The 21,069-nt window shown below is 41.7% G+C and overlaps 1 protein-coding gene across 1 annotated transcript in view; it reads left to right on the top strand.

Annotated features, from left to right (window-relative positions):
• Window positions 1–21,069, top strand: part of LOC110579709 (guanine nucleotide-binding protein G(q) subunit alpha) — a 199,315-nt gene that overhangs the window by 1,097 nt on the left and 177,149 nt on the right. The window lies entirely within an intron of this gene.

Raw genomic sequence — 21,069 nt, 5'->3', positions numbered from 1 at the left:
AGAGTTAACTCAAAGTGAACCATAGGGAAAATAAAGCAATGCTGTGTATCCCCGCTTCTCTTACCATCTAGAAGCTTCTAAGTGTACAGATCATCTTAAAATCAGGCATTTTTTTTTTCTTGGATGTTTCCTTGAAATCGAATGACTGTTTCTTATCGAATTGATGCTCTGGCACTTAGTTTTCCGATGGTGACAAGGGAGTGTCTCCACAAAGAGCAGAGAGACCCTCCACAACGATTCTTTCCCGTTTCCACTCTCAAGAGTGAAAATGATCTGGGCAGGTTGATGAGCCTGGGAATGTGGTACCTGAACCACATGAGGTTGCCTGGATAGTTAAGCAGTCTAAATTTAGAAGGATCAGGGTTGTCCTGCCCTCCCTCTCCAAGAAATCTCAGGGTAATGAGTTTCTGAAATAGTGGCATGCTTGTTTCATTGCAGTTGTGAGAAGGAACTGTTTTTTAATGCCAGCAGCTTTCCCCAATCTACAGTTATTTGATAATATCATGATCTCATGGATTCTGGCTGAGTTAACCACATGTGTGATATGATAAACAGTTGACCCTTGAACAATGTGGGGATTAGGGGTGCCGACCCCCTGTGCAGGCAAAAATCCACGTATAACTTTCGACTCCTCCAAGACTTAACTAATGGCCTACTGTTGACCAGAAGCCTTACCAATAACATAAAGTTGATTAACACACATTTTGTGTGTTATACGTATTATACACTGTATTGTTACAAGAAAGCAAGCTAGAGAAAAGAAAATGTTATTAAGGAAATCGTAAGGAAGAGACAATACATTTACAGTACTATACTGTATTTATCCAAAAAATCCACGTATCAGTGCACTTGCAGGGTTCAAACTGTGTTTTTCAAGGGTCAGCTGTGTGTGTGTGTGTATGTGTGTGTAATTGGCAATATGTGTGTGTTATTTATATATATATAACATACTGCCATTTTACACCTTATAATGTTGTATATATATAACATATTGCCATTTTACACCTTGTAATATAATGCAGCCTCCCTTCATGTGATGCACAAAAATCATCTGTCTTGGATGTTCCAGAAGAATAGTTCAGGATCTTGCTTTGAGTTTAGCTTTTCACGTGGGGCCCATTGATTGTACCATCACACAGATGTGGAAGATAGAGTGGAACTTAGGCCTTATTCATATAACACATGGAAGAATATTTAACAACGTGTGTTACTTGAGCTCTTTCTATCACTTCTAATTAAATAGACTTTACTGTGATGAATAGCGTTCAGTTAAAAATCAACATCATAAAAAGTTATAATAATACGATTTTTCTCAGATATCATAATTACCCTGTGGAATCTTCCCACATCTCTTGGCTACTTAATACACTGCCTAATATAGGGACATGAATGTGTGCTCACCTCTGAAGTTCTCAGTATGTTTAATCCCCATTAATTTGTAATATAAATTACTTTCCCATTTGTTCCATTTTCTCTGCAACGGACACATATTCTGAAGCATCACTCCTTGCTTCATCCATTAACTTCCCAAGCTCTGCCCACTCCTTGCCTTCGTTAACGCTTATTAAGGACATAATGTCTTCTTTCTAGTCCATCCAACTGCCATTTCCTCCTAGAGTTCTTCTCTGTGCAACTCTCCCCACCCCCGCCCCAGTTGCACTAAGTAATCCCACCCTCCTTTAGCAGAAACCATAGTGGAGTGTTTATAATTGCCTAGCTTGTATTCATTATGATGACTTGGGGGGTTGGTCTTATTTTCCCAACTAGACTCAAAGCTCCTTGAAAGTAGATCATGTTAGTTGCACGTCAGCGTTTTTTAGGGACCCTGACATTGTATCTTGTACATAGTAGAAGCTCAAAAAATACTGTTTTATGAATGGGCAAGTGATTTATCACCTTAGACAACTGAAAGTCTCCTCTTCTGCCCCCAGGTTGTTGAAATGCGTATTCAAATCAACAGATCACCGTTGAAATAGTTTTCTGTGTGTAAGGGAATCAATGCAGTGAGCTGTCAGAGATGCAGGGAAGTTTCATGAGGGCTGGGCAGAAATTGACAATCCAGAAAAAGTCAAGGGCATGGCTGAGGGTGGGGGACTTTGGGGTGGAGGAATGGCAGGAGTAGATGTTAAGAAAAAGGGGTGTGACTGTGTGGGCCAGTTTAACTTGAGCAGAATTCTTACAGAGGAGAATTAGAAAATAAAATCAAAAAATGGTTTAGAATGTGTTTCTGAAAGGTTTTGAATCCAGGCTAAGAAGTTTGAATTTTATTTTCTTGTGTTTATGAGACCCATTCAATAATAGTATTTTTTGTTTCAGTTAGAGTTTTCTACAGAAGTTTCTGGTTATAATATGCTCTCTATTTTATAAATAGTTTAAGGAATTTGGTGTGCATTTTATTAGCAATTACTTGAAAGACACGCACTGTGATTTATATGATTTTGTGACACTAAAGATGTAAAAAATGTAGTTTTTCTAAAAGCTGCTTTGCGTCTACGGCCACATTGGTCATAATATATGGTAATAGCGTAAATAAAAACAAACACATTCTAATATTTTTCTCCTAACTTTGTACTTGCCTCTGAGTTCATGTATTTTATAGAGCGAAATGTAGCTTAAAAATGGTATGACCTGTTCTTAGCTGGGAAATTGTTCACAGTTTCGTTTGCTGTGAAATTCGTTCTAGCTATGGGAATACTACACCAGAATATTGGAATTTCTTTGGCTCCTGAGTAAGTGTTACTACATTGAATTGAGAGTCCTGCTGGTTAGCTGGGGGGCTGGTGCCATGGTCAGGGGGAGTCCAGGCCACCGTCTCTGCCCTAGATGGTGGTGTGGCATCCCATGCCTTTTTGTAGACCTTACACAGTGTTCCAGGGATCAGCTAGCTGAGGAGTAGCTTGTGATAAATTACATACTTTTACCAAAATAAAGATCACTTCTGCCCTGGATGAGTATCGACTATCCCATTCTTGCATTTTCTTTGCCAAGCGAGTAATGTTTATAGGTGAGCTGCTTGGACTCCGCCCAAGTGAGAGAATATATCTGGAGACTTCTTCCGAGTATACCGTGAGCTAGGGTTTGTTTTTTCCTAAATATTACTTTGCCATTTCCTTAAACACAACTGTTGATAGCTGATGTTAAAAGGGATTAAATGTTTGTTGCTTAGTCAAATCAAAAGATACATTTAATGCTCCACTAGGTACAAAGCATTCGACCGTGACATTCCTCTGTCATTTTTTATTCTCCAGAAGGGAGAATTTTCGTCAGCATTATTTTATGGTTTCCCCTCTTACGCAGACCTATTCTTCTGATTATTCGTTGTTTGGGTGCTGAAATCAGCTCTTCATGAAAAGGAAGAGATAAAAAATTTCTATGCCCACATGGCTAAGAACTGTCTTGAATTACAGCAGGGGCAGGGTTGGGGGGGGACAGGACGGGGGAATAGACGACGAGGTATTGACCCCTGATTTTCATGTATTTGTTCTCTGTGCATGGCATTTGGCATTCTTCCTGCATCGCCTGTTGATCATTCCTATGCAGGTGCCTTATTTTCTCAGATTGCACAGTACGTTATAGTGAGCAGGCTTCTTGTTTTGTAATTCATTGTCTCCACAATCTGCCGCACATGTTGGTGCTTTTGCTCATTGAGTAGATTACCCCAGATTACTGGGGTATCCCTTTACTGTTGGCTTATAGTTTCTTTTTTTTTTTTTTTAAAGATTTTATTTATTTATTTGAGAGAGAGAATGAGAGAGAGAGAGCACATGAGAGGGGGGAGGGTCAGAGGGAGAAGCAGACTCCCTGCCGAGCAGGGAGCCCGATGCGGGACTCGATCCCGGGACTCCAGGATCATGACCTGAGCCGAAGGCAGTCGCTTAACCAACTGAGCCACCCAGGCGCCCTGGCTTATAGTTTCTATGAACTGTGAAATCAGCCTATTCTTAGGGCAGTTTCAAAGGATTGACAGGCTTTTGCTGCCTTGTCCAGTCCCAGGAAGAGAGAAGAATCTGATGCGATGCTTCTTCATGCAGTGAACTCAGGATGGTTACTGAGTAGAACTCAGCCACTTGCTATGTTGAGTAGACAGTGTTACCTTTTCTTCTAGTTTCTGCTTTTAGACTTCAAGTCTGGACGACTGGGACTCACTTAACACCAAAGGCTGCAGTTACCTTTGACTAAGTAGCCAGGAGTTTCCAGGTGTGCCCCCTGTTACCCATTCTCTTGGCGGGTGAGTGGCTCTGAGAGCACGTTGTTTATAGTACCTCTGTCCTCCCTGAGCCCTCCACAAAAGGACTCTTCACAGGAGAATACCTCTTTAAACACTTTCACAGCTTTTCCGGAATTTTCTGTACTTCCCGAGAAATCTAAGATCCCAGAAGCCGTGTTTTGGAAGAAAAAACGTAGCCAGGATTCTGGAGAACTTGCCAATTTATTCCTGCCTTTGATCAGTTGCACAAGAAATTACTGTACTACTTTCTTCAATGTGAAGGAATTTTCTTAGTTTACAAAATGCTAAGAGTCTGATTTCCTTGTAATATTTCTCACCTACAGAATAAGCACATAATAAAAGCAGAACTTCCTAAGCGTGTATTTTACTCTGTTCTTCCCAAGAGTTGTATCAGTCAGTGTTCTGTGCTTGCAACCAACAGAAACCAACCCTGGCTAATCTAAGCAGAACAAGGGCTTAACGAGAATATGAGGGGACCCCGAGAAGTGTGGAGAAGTGGAAGGACTAGTTCCTGGAAACCAGAGCAGGTCTGGTGAACTCATCTGTGAGATGGCTGAACTCTGACCGTTTGCATTCTTCTGTCACTCCATTCAAGATCCAGATTCTTGGGAAAACGTGCCTGAAAAGTCTGGCCTGGATTCTGTGCTAGCTCTTTGGAAAAGGCTGGGCAATTGGATTGACAGTTCCTGAGGGAAATCAGGGTGCAGTTGCTAGAAGAAGGGAGTGATGGTGCTACAAATCACAGCTACCCACTGTTACATCACACTGCCAGTTTAGAAAATAAAACAACATCTGGATTCTCTATGGAAGAAAGCCCTCCAGTTTTGCTCCACATTTGCTAAACCAGTCCTAAAGCACAACTTCTCATTCTGGGCTTGTTCAGAATGGGGGTGTGGAGAGGTTGAGGGGTTAGTGACTTAGTAAGTAACACTTATATATGAAGGAAGTAGCTGAATTTGAGCCCAAGCCCCGAATAGCTGAGTAACCTTGGGATTGTCATATTTCTTTCGCCAAGCCTAAATTTCCTTACTCTTCTAAGCCTGAATGTCCCCATCTGTAAAATGGGACGGATAATAATAGGATTATTTCAAGGGCTAAATAGATAATGTATATGAAAATGTCTTGTAGATGATAAAAAAGAGGTTGCAAGTTGTTATGAGTTATCATGGAGGCGATGAGCACTGCTAATCTTCTATATTTGTTAAGAATAAAACAAACAGAAAATCATTTAAGCAGCATGACCAGATATAGGAGGTATCTGAGGGAAACTTTCCTCAGAGTGACAGTCATTGAAATGGGACACCAAGGGAGGTAGAGAAATCTCCTTATCTGGCTGTGTCCAAAAATAGAATGTATTTTTGACATGTGAAATTCTTGAAGGCAATTTTGCTGAAATAAGACAAGGGATGGACTGGACACCCTCTTAAACCCTTCCTAGCACAGTTTTCCCTCGTGCTGATTCTCTGATTCCAAAACTCTAAGAAAGCTATTATTACTTTGTTGTAATTTAAATCCTCTCCCTTTCTGGAACTTTGTCCATTCCAGAGCACTTAATGAAAATTAAAACTGAAGACAAGAAACAAGAGATTTTTTTTTTTTTTTTAAAGATTTTATTTATTTATTTGTCAGAGAGAGAGAGCACGAGCAGAGGGAACGGCAGGGAGAGGGAGAAGCAGTCTCCCTGCTGAGCAAGGAGCCCAACACAGCCCGATCCCAGGACCCCGGCAGGGGCAGAGACCATGACCTGAGCCAAAGGCAGACCGGTAACCAACCGACTGAGCCACCCAGGTGTCCCGAAGCAAGAGATTCTAAGTGACAGTGATCTCTAGCCCAGTGGAGATCTTTCTTTGCATCTAAATCCCATGAGTGATTACAATATTTATGTCCACATAGGTTTTTTTTTTTCCTTTTAAATGGTGTTCAGAGGTCAAATATTTAAAAAATCAAAGATAAAACAAAGGTCAACATCAGATGCAGGTCTTGGGGAGATTGTCAGTGATAGTATTTCAGTTGGGTTCTTGGCTATGGCCACCGAAGACGGTCTGCACCTTCTCCTAGGAAAACTTTCTACTCCTGCTTCTACAAATCTGAGAGTTTTCTTTTTAATAAAGAGTCTAAGGGGATCTTGAGACTTTTCACGACCAACTTGATCTGAGGTTGGTTTACAACTTCCTCCCTTCTCTCTAGGACTCTTGTTGGGAGTTGAATCACTACTGATTCTCCTATAGCTTTATCAGCTTTCAGAATTTCTTCACATACTTTCTTTTCTCTTTTAATATCTGGCAAATACTTTGTAGCCACATTTTTATCTCCTCAGTCAGTCTTTGTTTCATTGCGGTTCTTTATTCATTTTATACCCCTGATGGCCATGTAAAAATAGAAGAATGTAAGATTTGTTAAAAATCCCTTTTTCTGGGCTAAAATAATCCTAAGGCATGCCATAGCATTTACCCAGGGTGAGTATCTTTTTTGTGTGTGATTTGGTTTTTTTTTTTTTTAAGATTTGTTTTATCTTATTTGAGAGAGAGAGAGAGAGAGAGTGCGCGCTCGTGCGTGAGTTGGGAGAAGGGTAGAGGGAGAGGGAGAGAATCTCAAGCAGACTCTGCACCGAGGTGGAGCACATCACAACAACCCTGAGATCACGAACTGAGTGGAAACCAAGAGTCAGACACTTAACCAACTGAGCCACCCAGGCGTGAGGGTGAGCATCGTGAGTTCAGTTTTATCAGAGGGGGACTCTGACGCAAAAAAGGACTTCAGCAGTAGAGTGAGGCTGACCGCTTATTTTTTTGGTTACATACAGAAGAGTGTGCACATCATAGTATTAAGCCACGTGTGTTTTTCCATTGTGAACACACTTGCATCCACATCTGCTGATCTGGATCAGTGTGACCAAAAACCCAGAAGCCTCCTCATGCTGCCTCCAGTCAGTGCCTCCAACTCCCAAAGGGCGACCACCTCCTGACTTCTAATACCATAGATTAGTTTGTGTTAATGTTTGAACTTGGTATGAATGGAAGCATATAGTGTATACTCCTTTCTGTCTGTTTTATTCTGCTCAACATTACGTTTGTGGCATTCACCCATGTTTTTACTTGTCACTGTAATTCAGTTATTCTCATTTCTGTATGTGTAATAGCAATTCCCCATAGAACTTTATCAAAATACTTTGTGCTGTACAATCTGGTAGACCCCAGCCACATGTGGCCATTGAGCCTATGAAGTGTTTCTAGTCTGAATTTTTATTTTTATTTAATCTTATTAATTTACATTAAAATTTACATGTGATTTGTGGCTCTGTATTGGACAGCACTGTTGTATAATCCATTTTATGAATATGACACAGTTTGTATATACTATTGTTAATATAAGTTTGGGTGTTTCTGGCTATTACAAATAATGCCAATATAAGCATCCCATACCTGTTTTTTGATGAACGTAAGCATGCATTTCTTCAGATTATGTACCTGGGATTTGGAACTGCTGAATCAGAAAGGATGTATCTGTTCAGTTTCAGTTATGTGGATACTACCAAAGATTTTTCCAGAACTATTGTACCAATTTACACTCCTGCCAGCTATCTATGAGGTTTCTAGTTGCTCCGTATCCTTGACAGCTCTCGGTATTATTAGTCTTTTTATTTTAGCTAATATATTAGCTGGGTAGTGATATCACATTGTTGTTTTAATTTGCATTTCTTTGACAATTAGGGATGCTGAGCATCTTTTCATATGTTCATTGGCCATTTGGTTCTTTAAAAAAACACTTTTTACTCTTTTTCCCTGCTGGGCTGTCTGATTTCTTATTATTTGGTAGGGGTCTTTTATATAGTAAGGATATACATTTCTGTTGAGTAAATGTATTGCAAGTATCTTCTCCACTTTGTGGCTTGGTTTTTATTTTCTTCTTGGTTCCTTCAGTGGAAAGAAGTTCTTATCATTTCCCGCCTTCTGATTTGTGCTTTTTGTACCTCTTTGAAGTAACTTTGCCTACTTTAAGGTCTTATAGATAATCTGCTGGTTTGTTTTCTAAATTGTTGTGTTTTACTTTTTACATTTAGCTCTAAAATTCATTCAAATGGATTGTAGAGTATGGTGTGAGGCAGGAGGTCAAATTTTTACTTTTTCATATGGGTATCTCATTAACCCAACTCATTTATTAAAAAGACCATCCTTTACCAAGTGCAATGCAGTGTCTGTCACTTAGTTGCAGATCACGTGAATGTGTATATGTGCATTTGTTTCTGAACCGTCTGTTCTGACTCATTGGTCTATTTTGTGTATCCTTACGTCAGTACTGTATTAAAGGCTAATCTTTGTATTGAGTTTATTTTTAAAAAATTTTTTAAAGATTTTACTCATTTTTAGAGAGAGCAAGCATCCAAGTGAGGGGAGGGGCAGAGGGAGACGGAGAGAGAATCTCGAGCAGACTCCGCGCTGAGCTTGAGCGTGAGCCTGACACAGGGCCCGATCTTACAACCGCGAGATCAGGACCTGAGCCGAAATCAATAGTCGGGCACTTAACCGACTGAGCCACCCAGGCGCCCCCGCGTTGAGTCTAATATCAGACAGTGTAAATCATTCAGCTTTGGTTTTATTCTGAAGATTGTACAAGTGCTAAATGTATTTGCTTGTAATTAAAGGTACCTTTAAGGAGGAACGTTTCTTTAACTGGTGGCAGATTTCCCAGGATGAATCCGAATGTCATGATTGTTCTCTATGGTACGAGTGGCTTCCCCTTCTTTGAGACCTCAGTTCATTTTCTTATTTAGCCTGTGTTGGCTGCAAAGCTCAGTAGAAGGACATCATCTATTTTTCCTGGATTAATAATGTGACATTTTTCTTATCAAGTAGCTCATTTACAAAGGGTGATGGAGCTGCTGTGTGGTTTTGTCATTACTCAACAGGGTTGTGTTCTTTCTCACTATAGCATTTCCTTTAACCTGGGTGGTGACCAGACTGTGAAGGCAGTGAGTGGGGTTCTACCAAGTTCCCCCACCATGAATTCCTTTTTAGGCAGCATTGCTCTGCACAATGTAGATGTGACACCAGAATCCCTTCTTATTTCCTATCTTCACTATCCATAGCCTATTGGGAGGATTGAATAGGCTTACCTGGATTTTCTTTTTTGTTGTTGTGTGGTCTCCAGCTGCTGTGGAAGTTGATAGTCTTTTGTGGCGCCCTGTGAGAGCTGTAGTTTGGTAGGAAGGTAATGCAAACTGGTCTTGCCCTTTTGTTAACCATAGTATTTTAATCCTATTATGTAAAATTTTTATTCACTTATGCCTTAATGAAGATATTGGGAGGCATCTGATTTTGGTGAAGCAGAGTATGAAGCGCAGGCAGAACCGTAGGCACGTATCCACACACACATACGTGTGCACACACTCATGTATAATTGATGTCTTGTGCATCTGAAATTACCTTTGGAAATTTGCACATATTTAAACACTGATGAAATACCAGTCTCCTCCATATCATACCAATATAATAACTGTCTTTTTTTTTTTTTTTTTAAGATTTTATTTATTTATTTGACAGAGAGAGAGAGCGCGCGCACAAGCAGGCAGAGAGGCAGGCAGAGGGAGAGGGAGAAGCAGACTCTCCACTGAGCAGGGAGCCCGACGTGGGGCTCGATCCCAGGACCCTGGGATCATGACCTGAGCCGAAGGCAGCCGCTTAACCGACTGAGTCACCCAGGTGCCCCATAATGACTGTCTTTAGATAATGTTTCCTCGGCTTACCAATGCCCATCTCATCTGGAAGTAACTCATCTCATGTGTCTGTCTTCAGCTAATCCACATTGTTTAAAATTGGATGGAAGGAAGAAAATTCACACTTGAGAGCGGAGATAGGGCTTTAATTATTTAGACGTAGCACAGTATTTGGCACACGGTTCTACTCTGTCAAATGAACAAGCAGACATTTTTTTACTGTACGGTGATGGGCTTTTCTGCACAGGATGGTATCCTGTGGTATTGCTGGAGTCCAGCACTACTAGGCTTGAGATCCAGCTCCAGAACAGAATCACTGTGTGATATTGAGTCAGTTAATCTCTCTGAATTCCACTCTCCTTACTTGTAAAATTATGGCGATTATAATCCCTACTTTACAATGTGTTGCAAGGATTAAATGATAATCGTTTTGAAAAGTTGAAAAGTTGTCCATTGCTAAATGGAGGTGGTGTCCTTTCATTTAGTCATACAAACAGATACTAAGTACCTCCTATGTGCTAGTCAACAGAAACCACTTTGGCTCTTTCTGAAAAAGGAAACAGTGAGTGCTCGGAGGAGCACTACCGATCTGATCTGTCCAAACCTGAGAGAACTCTGTGTAAGCAATCTTCCTCTAAAACCCCTTTCATCTGCTCAGACCTAGGACGCCCGGGGACTGACAGCCACCATATAAAATACATGTGGCATAGTTTAACACATTTTAGTAGGAAGTTGTGAATCTGGTCATTTGACTGTTCCTACTTAACTCCTGGCAAAGCATCACATAAATGCTTTCCTTGTTCTTTTAAACCAAGTAATGCATGATTTTCCCCTTTAATTTTAAAACAATGCATCTATTTTCAATTAGAGAGGCCGAGTGTATTTGTTGGAACCAAGGAAAGTGAATGCCTAATGAAGTCTGAAGGGATCTAGGGAGGGAATGAGAAATGCTTGCATTTTTCTTTCACATTTTCACCTCACTGAAGAAGTAATTTCAGTTCTGGGCTTTTTTGGTATTGCAGAAATTTAGGGTAGGGCTTGCTTAGTATTTCACAAAGCAACAGGTTTACTTATCAAAGCCGTGTGTATCAGAGTAAAATCTTGTTTCTGAGAAGCTGTACTCTGAGTCTCTACAATATGTTTTACCCTAAATCACTTACACTTGCTACATAATTGGGCTTTTTAATAGTATGTTGTTAATATACATAAGATTTTCACAAGGACATGTGCATGTATCCAAATAAGGAAATGTACTTAAAAGGATCATGTCATGTTATATTATGGTATTTCCTTTCAAGGGATAAAAAAAGTCCTTCATTAAGAGCTGTGATGACTATTTGGGCTTGATACATTGTAAACTTGTATTTGGAACACACTTACTTTCCTGATTCTGTGTTTCTTAAAGTGAATTTGCTACGAAGTTACCTTTATGTTGTTGCCCCCACTATTTTGTAAGATGATTATGCAGTTCCCTTGCAATCTTGTATTCGTTCAAAATGAAAAATGACTTAGAGAAGTGGCATTACAGGAATATATCAAGTTGGTGTCACTGCTGAGATGCACAGGAGTAATTAGATTGGTTGGCAGGCTATCTGCTTTCCTCCGTGTTCATGCATCCTCTGTGGTTTAAAAAAAAAAAAAAGTACAATGGTTTTGAGCTGAAAAGGCTGTACTGATTGCGAGAGCCACTAGCATGTTTGGGAGGGAGTGACCTGTCCTCACAATCAGTGATCCTAGGGTGAGAGTTCAGTTGTGCAGGAAATTATTTTCTTTGTGCATTCTTGAAGGTACTGGGCCCTAGTTTTCACTCTTTTGACCTTTTGTAGCCATTTTACTGCCTTTGAACATCTGTGTCCAGGGCAAAGGGATGAGACTGTGTCACTGGTTATAGAACACTGCAACCAAACTCTCACTAAAATTGGGTGTTAAAATACTTCTGGATTCCACTATTCTTCAACGGTCCTTGAACTTATTCCACATCGCAATAGAAAATTTAGTGTTAGCAACGTTGTCCAAAGTTTTAGGAATTTTGGCCTTAGTGGGGCCAAGTTCAATGTCAGTATAAAGATACTTTTCCACTTCAGAAAATATGCTAAGGGCATAAAAGTGGCCAGTACCATATACTTTGTGGATAGTCTATATAATGTTGTGCATTTGTGCCCGGCCATGGGGTAAGAATGGTGGCCCCAAGGGAGAGTTGCCTCTTTCTTTGTACAACACCATCTTTTTGCCAAGTGCTCTACTCAGATGGGATGCCTTTCCTAATATGCATAAAAGGTCCGGTGTCAGCTTTGGGTCACCCTAACTGAATATGAGGTTGGAAAGAGTGACTTTATGTTCTAGAGCAGTGTGTCAAACATTTAATGTATGTATAAATCGCGTGGGGATCTTGTTAAGATGCAGATTGTGTTTTGGTGGGTCTGGGTAGACCTGAGATTTCTGCTTTCCTGACAAGCTCCATCACCAGAGGAAATGTGAACTCATCAGTGGGCTAACTAACCTTTGGAGAGAAGGTCCCGGAACTGATACTTCAGGACATTCAGCAATTGCTTATATTTCTTAAGGTATTCCTTCCTCGGCTGAAGAGTGAGGTTGATCATGGCATCCATCTTGCATAGTCAATGTGGGCATGAATGAGAGAATACAGGTACAAAACCTTTAAGACAGTAACATCAGTTTAGTACGTGTCCCCTAAAGGGTCTTTGTTGAATTCTTCCTAGAATGTGCCAGGGCAGGAGAAGTGTAGGGACCTTTGGGTAAAGTGCAGCACATGTGAAGAGAAATTGCTGATTGTTTGAAGATAGGCAAGAGGCTATGACCCAAGACTGAGACCTAGGTTCCCGTTATCAGGTGCACCAGCGGTTTCCAGGAAACAGTGGCCTGGTCTGTGATGGTACCTAAGATAGCGGGTCTAGAATGTAAATGACAGGGATGGGGGGTTCATGGATTTTTGTGACTGCTGAGATCAAGGAGCATGACAAGGTGTCTTGTTATCTTGACTCCAGGGTGTTTTAAGTAAGAGGGCAGCCAGTCCAGTGAGGAAAAAGGAAGGAGAGGGGAAGGAAAGAAAAAGAGAAATAAACTTGACAAGTGCTTCTGCAAATAACACAGTGTCAGATAATATATTTAATGTACTCCAAAGTGTGGTGTGGGTATTCTAATTTCACAGGTGAAAAATATTTAAAACGAGTGTCCCAAATCACCCAGTTTGTAAGCTTATGGGGCTGGACTTTAAAACCAGAGTTGGTGGGGAGCCTGGGTGGCTCAGTTGGTTAAGCAACTGCCTTCGGCTCACGTCATGATCCTGGGGTCCCGGGATCGAGCCCCACATCGGGCTCCCTGCTCAGCGGGGAGTCTGCATCTCCCTCTGACCCTACCCCCTCTCATGCTCTCTGTCTTGCTCTCTCTCTCATATAAATAAAATCTTAAAAAACAAAACAAAACAAAAACACCAGAGTTGGGCTTAATGATTCCCAAAAGCCAACCCATGTAGTTGACACAATAAACCCGTTTGGCAGCAGGACACATAATGAATTTTCTTACGAGAAAGAGCCGGTGGCGTTCTCTAGGACCCCGCCAGCCAGGGCCTGAGGCTCTGCTCACTGCCCATGGAGAGGACTTTGCTGGGAGCCGGGAAGGTGTCTGAGCTTCTGCTGCACTCCTGGCCCCCCCGTGGGTCTTGATCTGGATCTCCATACCTTATGTAATGGTGCAACTCCATGGTGAACTGAGCCACAAATCAGAAAGTGATCGGAAAGCTTACTCGGCGGAAAATGACGCTTGACTGTGTATTGTACAACACACAGCTATGCCATGTGGATAGAGCTATCTGTGAAACTAAGAAATCTGGTTGGGTGTTTTCATAAGGACTAGGTTCTTTTTTTTTTAATTTTCTTTTTCCTAAATGGAAATAAATTGATTTTTATAAGTAAATATAAAGATAAATATGTTCATTATAGAAAGAAGACTCAGAGCACATAAAAGCGAAGGAAGAAGGTAAAAAATCATTTGTAATTTTACCGTCTGAGAAAGCTACTGTAAACATCATGATATATAGACATACTGTGATTTAACTATGTGCATGTAAAGGTAGGTTCACCATCCCGGATCCAAAACACCCTAGGCCAGATTGTTTTGGAATCCCAAAGTTTTTTCTTTCTAGATTTTAGAAACATAATATGAGCAATATACTATAGATTTTACAAAATCCCCGTTGAGGTATGGAGTAGTTCCCTACAATCACATATATTAACATTTCAGAATAAGGACTGTAAATAGCCTGGCAACAGTTCACGTTTTCCCATAAATGAATTACAAAAATGTCTTTCAGTTCTTGGAACTTCTAAGATTTCAGATTATAGATAAGGGAGGGTGGCCCTGTATATAAATACTGATTGTTTTCATTGGATACGTACCACAAACCTTTTTTCCTGACTTGCTTTCTCATTTTTTCTCTAATGAACATCTTTGTACAATACATTGCTAGAAATGGAACTGCTGGGTCAACACATATACGTACTTCTAGGGCTTTTCAATAAAGATTGCTAAATTGCCATCCCGAAAGACCACACCAGATTTCATTGTAGGCTCCGAGTATGCCTGTTTTTACCACATACTTGCCAGTCCTGAGCTTTATTAATGTTTTAAGTCTTTCCAATTTAATAGGTAAAAAGTGATAAAATAGTTTACATTTTTTAACACTAATGAGGTAGTTCTTTTTAGAAGTGTCATAAACTTCTAGATTCATTTCAGAGATCGTAACATTTTCAGATCATTAAATTGAGGTTATATCTTGCAGTGTTTTTGGAGATACTAATTATATGTCAGGTATCATCACTAGCATTGGTTATTTCATTTCAGAAGTGAATTGCAAGAAGTACAAATGCCTCTGTAAGTGGCTGCAGGTGTGTATTTAATCCCTGGCTGGTGTCTTGTGCTCATTGTCAGATGTGGCTCATCATAGTGTCCCCTTGGTTCTTGTAGCGTGGACAGATCTAGTAGTGCATACTGTGAGGACTCTTTCAAGGATCGTTTGGATAGAAACTTCCTGAATATGAAAGGGGTGCCAAATACCATTCACATCTGAAGGGCTTGGTTTGAAATGTCTGTAATTGTATCATTACGCTGCAGGTGAGAATAAGCAAGTCTATCCCCAGTGGTCCTGTGCAGTCACCTCATAGAGTTTTCTGACAAATGTAAAATAATACAGCCACACTGCTTGTTCTGAAAGAGGAATTTTGATGTTTCATTCTTTCATTCTGTAGTGTCTAAAAAGATTTCCCCTAAGCCTGAGGCAGTGGTTCTCAGACGTTGGTAAGATCTGGAATCACCTGGGGAGCTTAATTACCATGCAGAGACCAGAGTGCAGCCACCAGAGAGTCCAACCCAGCAGGTTTTGGACTGCCTGGAGAAGGGTAGCCTGGCTGTGATTTAATGAGATTATTATACAATTAGAAAAATCATAAAAGTGATTTTATATGTGTAGATGTAGGTACTGTTATTAAAACAGCAATACAGATAATCATAAAGTTCTTACTAACAGTACTGTTGTGAATGTTTTAAATATATCGGATAACTCAGTATTAGTGTTTCCCATTAAATGAATGAGGAACTTTTGGATTCATCATCCCTAACTTCTGGTCAAATTTTATTTCTTGATAATAGAGAATGAGTACTTGAAATAAGGGACATTCTTAACTTTTGAATATAATGAAGACAAATATGTGCAGCATTTTTTTATGATAAAGAAATCACTTTGGGAAGGAGATAAGTTTTCTTTAGTCTAGCAATGGAATACTACAGGCAAACTAGAAAGTTTCCTACTGACAATATCTCACTATCCTGTGTTTTATTATTATTTTTTTTTTATTAAGATTTTTTATTTTATTTGACAGAGAAAGAGAGCAAGCAGGGGGAGCGGCAGGCAGAGGGAGAGGGAGAAGCAGGCTCCCTGCAGAGCAGGGAGCCCCATGTGGGACTCGATCCCAGGACCCCGGGAGCATGACCTGAGCCAAAGGCAGATGCTTAACCAGCTGAGCCACCCAGGCACCCCTCTTTGTTTTCTTACAGTTTGCATTTCATTTCCTTACAGTTTATGAGTATGTTTGCATCTTTCTTTGTGTGTCTTTTTTTGAAACAAGCCTGTATAGAGTCTAGTTCCCTCCTTGGAGATCTGATTATAAACATCATTCTGAACCGTTGATGTAAGAAAGCAGAACATTCTTGCATCATTTTCAAGCACACCGATGGATCCAACATTCTGGGGTCAAATGTAAAAAGAATGTTTGCCTCCATCAGCTTTAATTTGGGTCATCCCAGAAACCTCATTATTTGACCTAAGCACTAATTATTTTGTGAACCTTGTTTCTTAAAACATAAACAAGTATAAACTTCCATCAACTTCATCACCCGATCCCTTTGTGTTCTGGAAATTGATTATGTATGGTCTCTGCAGTAGGCTATTAGTAAAAGCAAAGGTATGTCAAAACATGATACAAGAAACGAGGCTTTTTGTCCCAGTGGAAGCAAGATACACCATCAATCTTCTGTGAACTTGCTTCAGCAAGTGTTCAAGTTAGCATCTGGCTTGCCAGATTATCCAAGTAGATATGGAAAGTCAAAGTCTTCCCATCACTGTCCTTATAACAGCATTTTGCCTTTGATTTGAAAATGGCTTGACAGAGTTTTTTGTTTTGGTTTAGTGTTTCCCTAAACATGGAAGATGTATACACACACACACACACACACACACATACATATATATATATGGCCTGGCTGTCAGATGTGGGAAACAGAGGCACAGATTTTGAGGTGCCTTCTAGATGGCATAGCAACGTGGAGCTGCATTTAGGAAAATGGCATTTCACCTTTGGACATTTTTTTTTGTCTGTCCTTTAAAAATAAGGTATATTCACTTGTGCTTTCATGAGATGTTTGGGCCAGAGGGGCCAGGGCCAAAAATTCTATTGCCTCCTACCCTCTTCACTCCCAGCTTCTCCCAGGATGGATCACTTGCCTACCTATAAACCAGATAGAGCCTGAGTAGGATAGTCACTCTTAGCCCCTGGGGAAAGGGAAAGGAATTAGCGCTTAATGAGAGCTTCCCTCTTGTTGAGCTGTTTGTCTCCACTAGGTATCAGATGTTCTTTTTTATTTTATTTTATTTATTTATTTATTTTTTAAGATTTTATTTATTTATCTGAGACAGAGAGAATGAGAGAGACAGAGAGCACATGAGAGGGGGGAGGGTCAGAGGGAGAAGCAGGCTCCCTGCCGAGCAGGGAGCCCGATGTGGGACTCGATCCAGGGACTCCAGGATCATGACCTGAGCTGAAGGCAGTCACTCAACCAACTGAGCCACCCAGGCGCCCGGTATCAGATGTTCTAAGCACTTCTTCTAAGTGTCCCATTTTTATCTCACACTCCCCGTGACTATCCCTTTCCTTCTGTAAATAAGGAAACTGAGGCTTTGCAAGGTGAGATAATATTCGGGGTTGCCAGGAGGTCTGTGGCATCTCTCTAAATCTCCGGCTGCCTGGCTCTACGGCACACACTTCTTTCTGGAAGGAGTCCTCAGCTCTCAGGCTCCACCCCTGCTCCCAAGTCCTGTGTGTGTGACCATGCCTGCTTGGATGGCATTGGAACTGGAGTTCCTCAGACCTTAATCTTTCATGTCCAGCTTGCCTCTCATCTATACGTGCTGATCCTGCCACCCTGAGTTGACCTCTCTCCTGATGACCTCTGACCTGATTGCCCAAAGTCCCTTCCAGCCCTCACCTGACTCGCTGAGATAGAGCTCACTCCTTTCTGGCCTAGCTCACGTCTCCACCTTCCAGACCATGATGCTTCCTGGAATTTGGTGACGGCTACAAATTTTACTTCCTCCTGTGGTTCTGAGCTGTGCATGATACTAAGGTCTGGGCCAAATTAGAAAATAATGAGGGCGCCTGGGTGGCTCAGTCGGTTAAACGACTGCCTTCGGCTCAGGTCATGATCTCAGGGTCCTGGGATCAAGCCTCACATCGGGCTCCCTGCTCGGCAGGGAAGCCTGCTTCTCCCTCTCCCACTCCCCCTGCTTGTGTTCCCTCTCTCGCTGTCTCTCTCTCTGTCAAATAAATAAATAAAACAAAAATCTTTAAAAAAAAAAAAGAGCATAATGAAAGCAGAAACTCCAAGATTGCATGTTGAGGTGGTAAATAAAGCAAAAGACGGCTGTGAATAAGTTCACGTTGGTTACCATGGCTCCTGGTTAAGGAAGTGAGGGCGGGTGAATTGGGAAGCACTTGTGGACCGTTGAGGGCCATGCCGGGTAGACGTGGGTGAAATTCTCTAGTCTCCATTCAAGTCTATCCTGTTTCATCCTGAAACAAACTGGTATTCATCTTTCTCCTCCATTTTAGGGTTTGTAAACTCTGTTCTTAAGTCTGAGGTCAGAATACATCATTGACGACATTTTGCGGATTACTGGGCTTTAAAAAAACCAGTTTAGATCTCCTTTATTCTTTTTAACATTCTCACTTTCCTTTTTCTTGCCACTTAAAAGTAAACACTGAAAAACAACAACAAAAAAAGGTAAACATCGAGCTGATCTGCCGTGTTAGAGGAAGTATCTCGTCTGTTAATACCATAACCTACTAAGGCGTTCTTCTCAGTATTGTTTGCACAGAAGAGTTTTTATCAGGAAAGAATGCAACAAAGAAGAGATTTTATTTTTATTTTTTTAATTTTTTAAAAGATTTTATTTATGTATTTGACAGAGAGAGAAAGAGAGGAGTGCAAGCAGGGGGATCGGCAGGGAGAGGGAGAAGCAGGCTCCTGCTGAGTAGAGAGCCGGATGTGGGACTTGATCCCAGGACCCTGGGATCATGACCTGAGCCGAAGGCAGACACTTTACCAGCTGAGCCACCCAGGTGCCCCCAAAGAAGATATTTTAATTAAGGAGGATGCTAATGCTAATAGCCAAAGTAATGTTCTTAAAGGGCCTGCTCACTGAAACTTAGATATGTACCACAGGTAGGAAAAACGGTCGTTTTCATCAGATGAAGTACGTTACTTGGACATTAACTGCAGTGACAAGTAGAAAGCAAACACTCCTTAAAGATATTTTCTCTGTATTTGCAGCTTGCTTTACATACAAGAAAATTCGGAGAGAAAGTTTCATTTTGCTAAGCCTAAAGGTGGTGTTATCAGCCCTACTTAGTGATGAATAAACTGAATTCAGAAAAGCTAAGTAGGTAGACTTAAATGCAAGAGTACGGGGAAGATGTATTCCAAGCCAGGGTTTGCAGACCAGCTGTGTGAGGAATGCAGGGGTGAGTCAGGGATAAGTCTCTGCTTTCAGGGGTACTGTTGAGGGAGGAACACAGACGTTCTTACCAGATACTGAGGGAGTGAGGAGGAAGGGTAGCTCTCCCCGGGGAGGAGGAGAGCAGAACAGCTTGGCCAGGTGATGTCTGCACTGGGTCCTGAGAGACGGGAGGGTTCTGACAGGTAAGTGGGAGTCAGGGAACGTGGTGGGCAACATGCAGCAGAAGAAAGCACTGGGCCGTTTCAGGGAAAGTTGAGTCATTTGAGACACCAAAGGCAGCAAGGTGAGCAGCAGATTTTGGGGTGGGAGGTCAGGCGGAAAGGTACAGGGCAAGTCAGATCGTCACGTGCCTCAAATTCCATTTTCGTGACATTCCAGCGGCCTTGGGGGTCCCAGAGCCACGGGCGGAAGGAGAAGGCAATGCGAGTCTGTTTTCAGAAAACAGGTGAGGCCAGAGTGTGACAGGTGTTGCTGTCTGGAAGCAGGAGGGACACCTGGGAAAGGAGGTGATGAGCATCACAGCCAGGACTGAGGGGATGGACGTGGGGAGAGATGGCAGCTTGAGGGGGGAGTCAGTGGCAGGATTCAAACGAGTGTCTTTACTTTGCTTTTTTTTTTTCTTTTAACTTAAGAGACCTGAATGTGTGTGTCGGTCAGTGGAAATTTGCTGGTAAAGCAAGAAATTTGTTGACAGTATGGAGAACTTTGTGAAGCAGGGGGTCAGGATTGTGGGGAGAAAGTGAAGGGGAAATTGCTTGGGGTGCTGTAACTGGGAATTAGCGAACGAGCAAACCCGAGATGAATTCCTGCGGATTGCCGAGTGGGGCTGTGCACCCCATATCTAGCCACAGGCGGATGTTATCAGCTTGCCCTACTGGGTAGCAAGATTCCACACAGGCCATGGCTCAGTTTTCCATGAGAAGCGAGAATAAGTATAACATGAATAATTTCCATCTCCGGAGAGGGCTCAAATCTCATTTCGCAATCAGTTGCTTTTGCAGTAAAATATCTTCACGTCCCCTGATGGAGCGTCTCCAGCATCTTTTGTGACTATCGTATTTATGCACGTGGTGCTGTCAGAATGTGGCATCCCTCTGGCCGGAGACAGCTCCGTGACCCCAGCACCCCTGACTGACTTAGTAAAGAACAACGTTGAGCCAAGGAACCTGATTTGGTCAAGAAGGAGCTTTGAGGATTCTGCTCACCCAGTGCACAAGTGGCTTCTGGAAGGGCTGACCAGACCCTTTGCAAAGTGGGTGGTTTGGCAGCATGTAACAAAGTTTAAACTATATATTCTCATTCAGCTAGCAGTTCCTCTTTGCAAAGAATTGGCTGGCATGAGAGCTTTGCGAGTGCAGGGATCCTGTTTTGTTCCTGTTGGATCTGTAGCGCCTGGCACGGTCCAGTGCATGTGCTATGTGCTCCGTACAGATTTGTGAAATAAATGTGTGACTAAAACGCTCCTAAAAGTGTGCAAACACACCATTCTCAGCCAGTGTTCTCTGAGGACCAGCCGGCCCGTCTTTCACTTCTGCCGCAGTCTGTCCTGCCTTGAGCCTTTGTTCCTGCTGCCCACCTCCCCATTCTTCCAGATTCTCTTATGAGATGCTTTCTTGTAAGTGTATTCTTCTCTTTCTGAGCACTTGTCCCATTTTGTGATTATATATTTGTTGGTGTGATTCTTTGAATAATATTCACCTTTCTCATCAAGCTCTGATCTTCCTGAGCGCAGGGTAGTAACTGCTCACTGCGGCATCCCTAGGGGCCTAGTATGGTGCCTGGTACAAAGCAGCACATACACACGCACAGACATTAATTAAT

Source organism: Neomonachus schauinslandi, chromosome 13, assembly GCF_002201575.2.
Source record: "Neomonachus schauinslandi chromosome 13, ASM220157v2, whole genome shotgun sequence".
In the NCBI taxonomy this organism is placed as follows: domain Eukaryota; kingdom Metazoa; phylum Chordata; class Mammalia; order Carnivora; family Phocidae; genus Neomonachus; species Neomonachus schauinslandi.
Note: the sequence above shows the minus strand (reverse complement) of the source record. Positions and strands in the feature narration are given on the sequence as shown.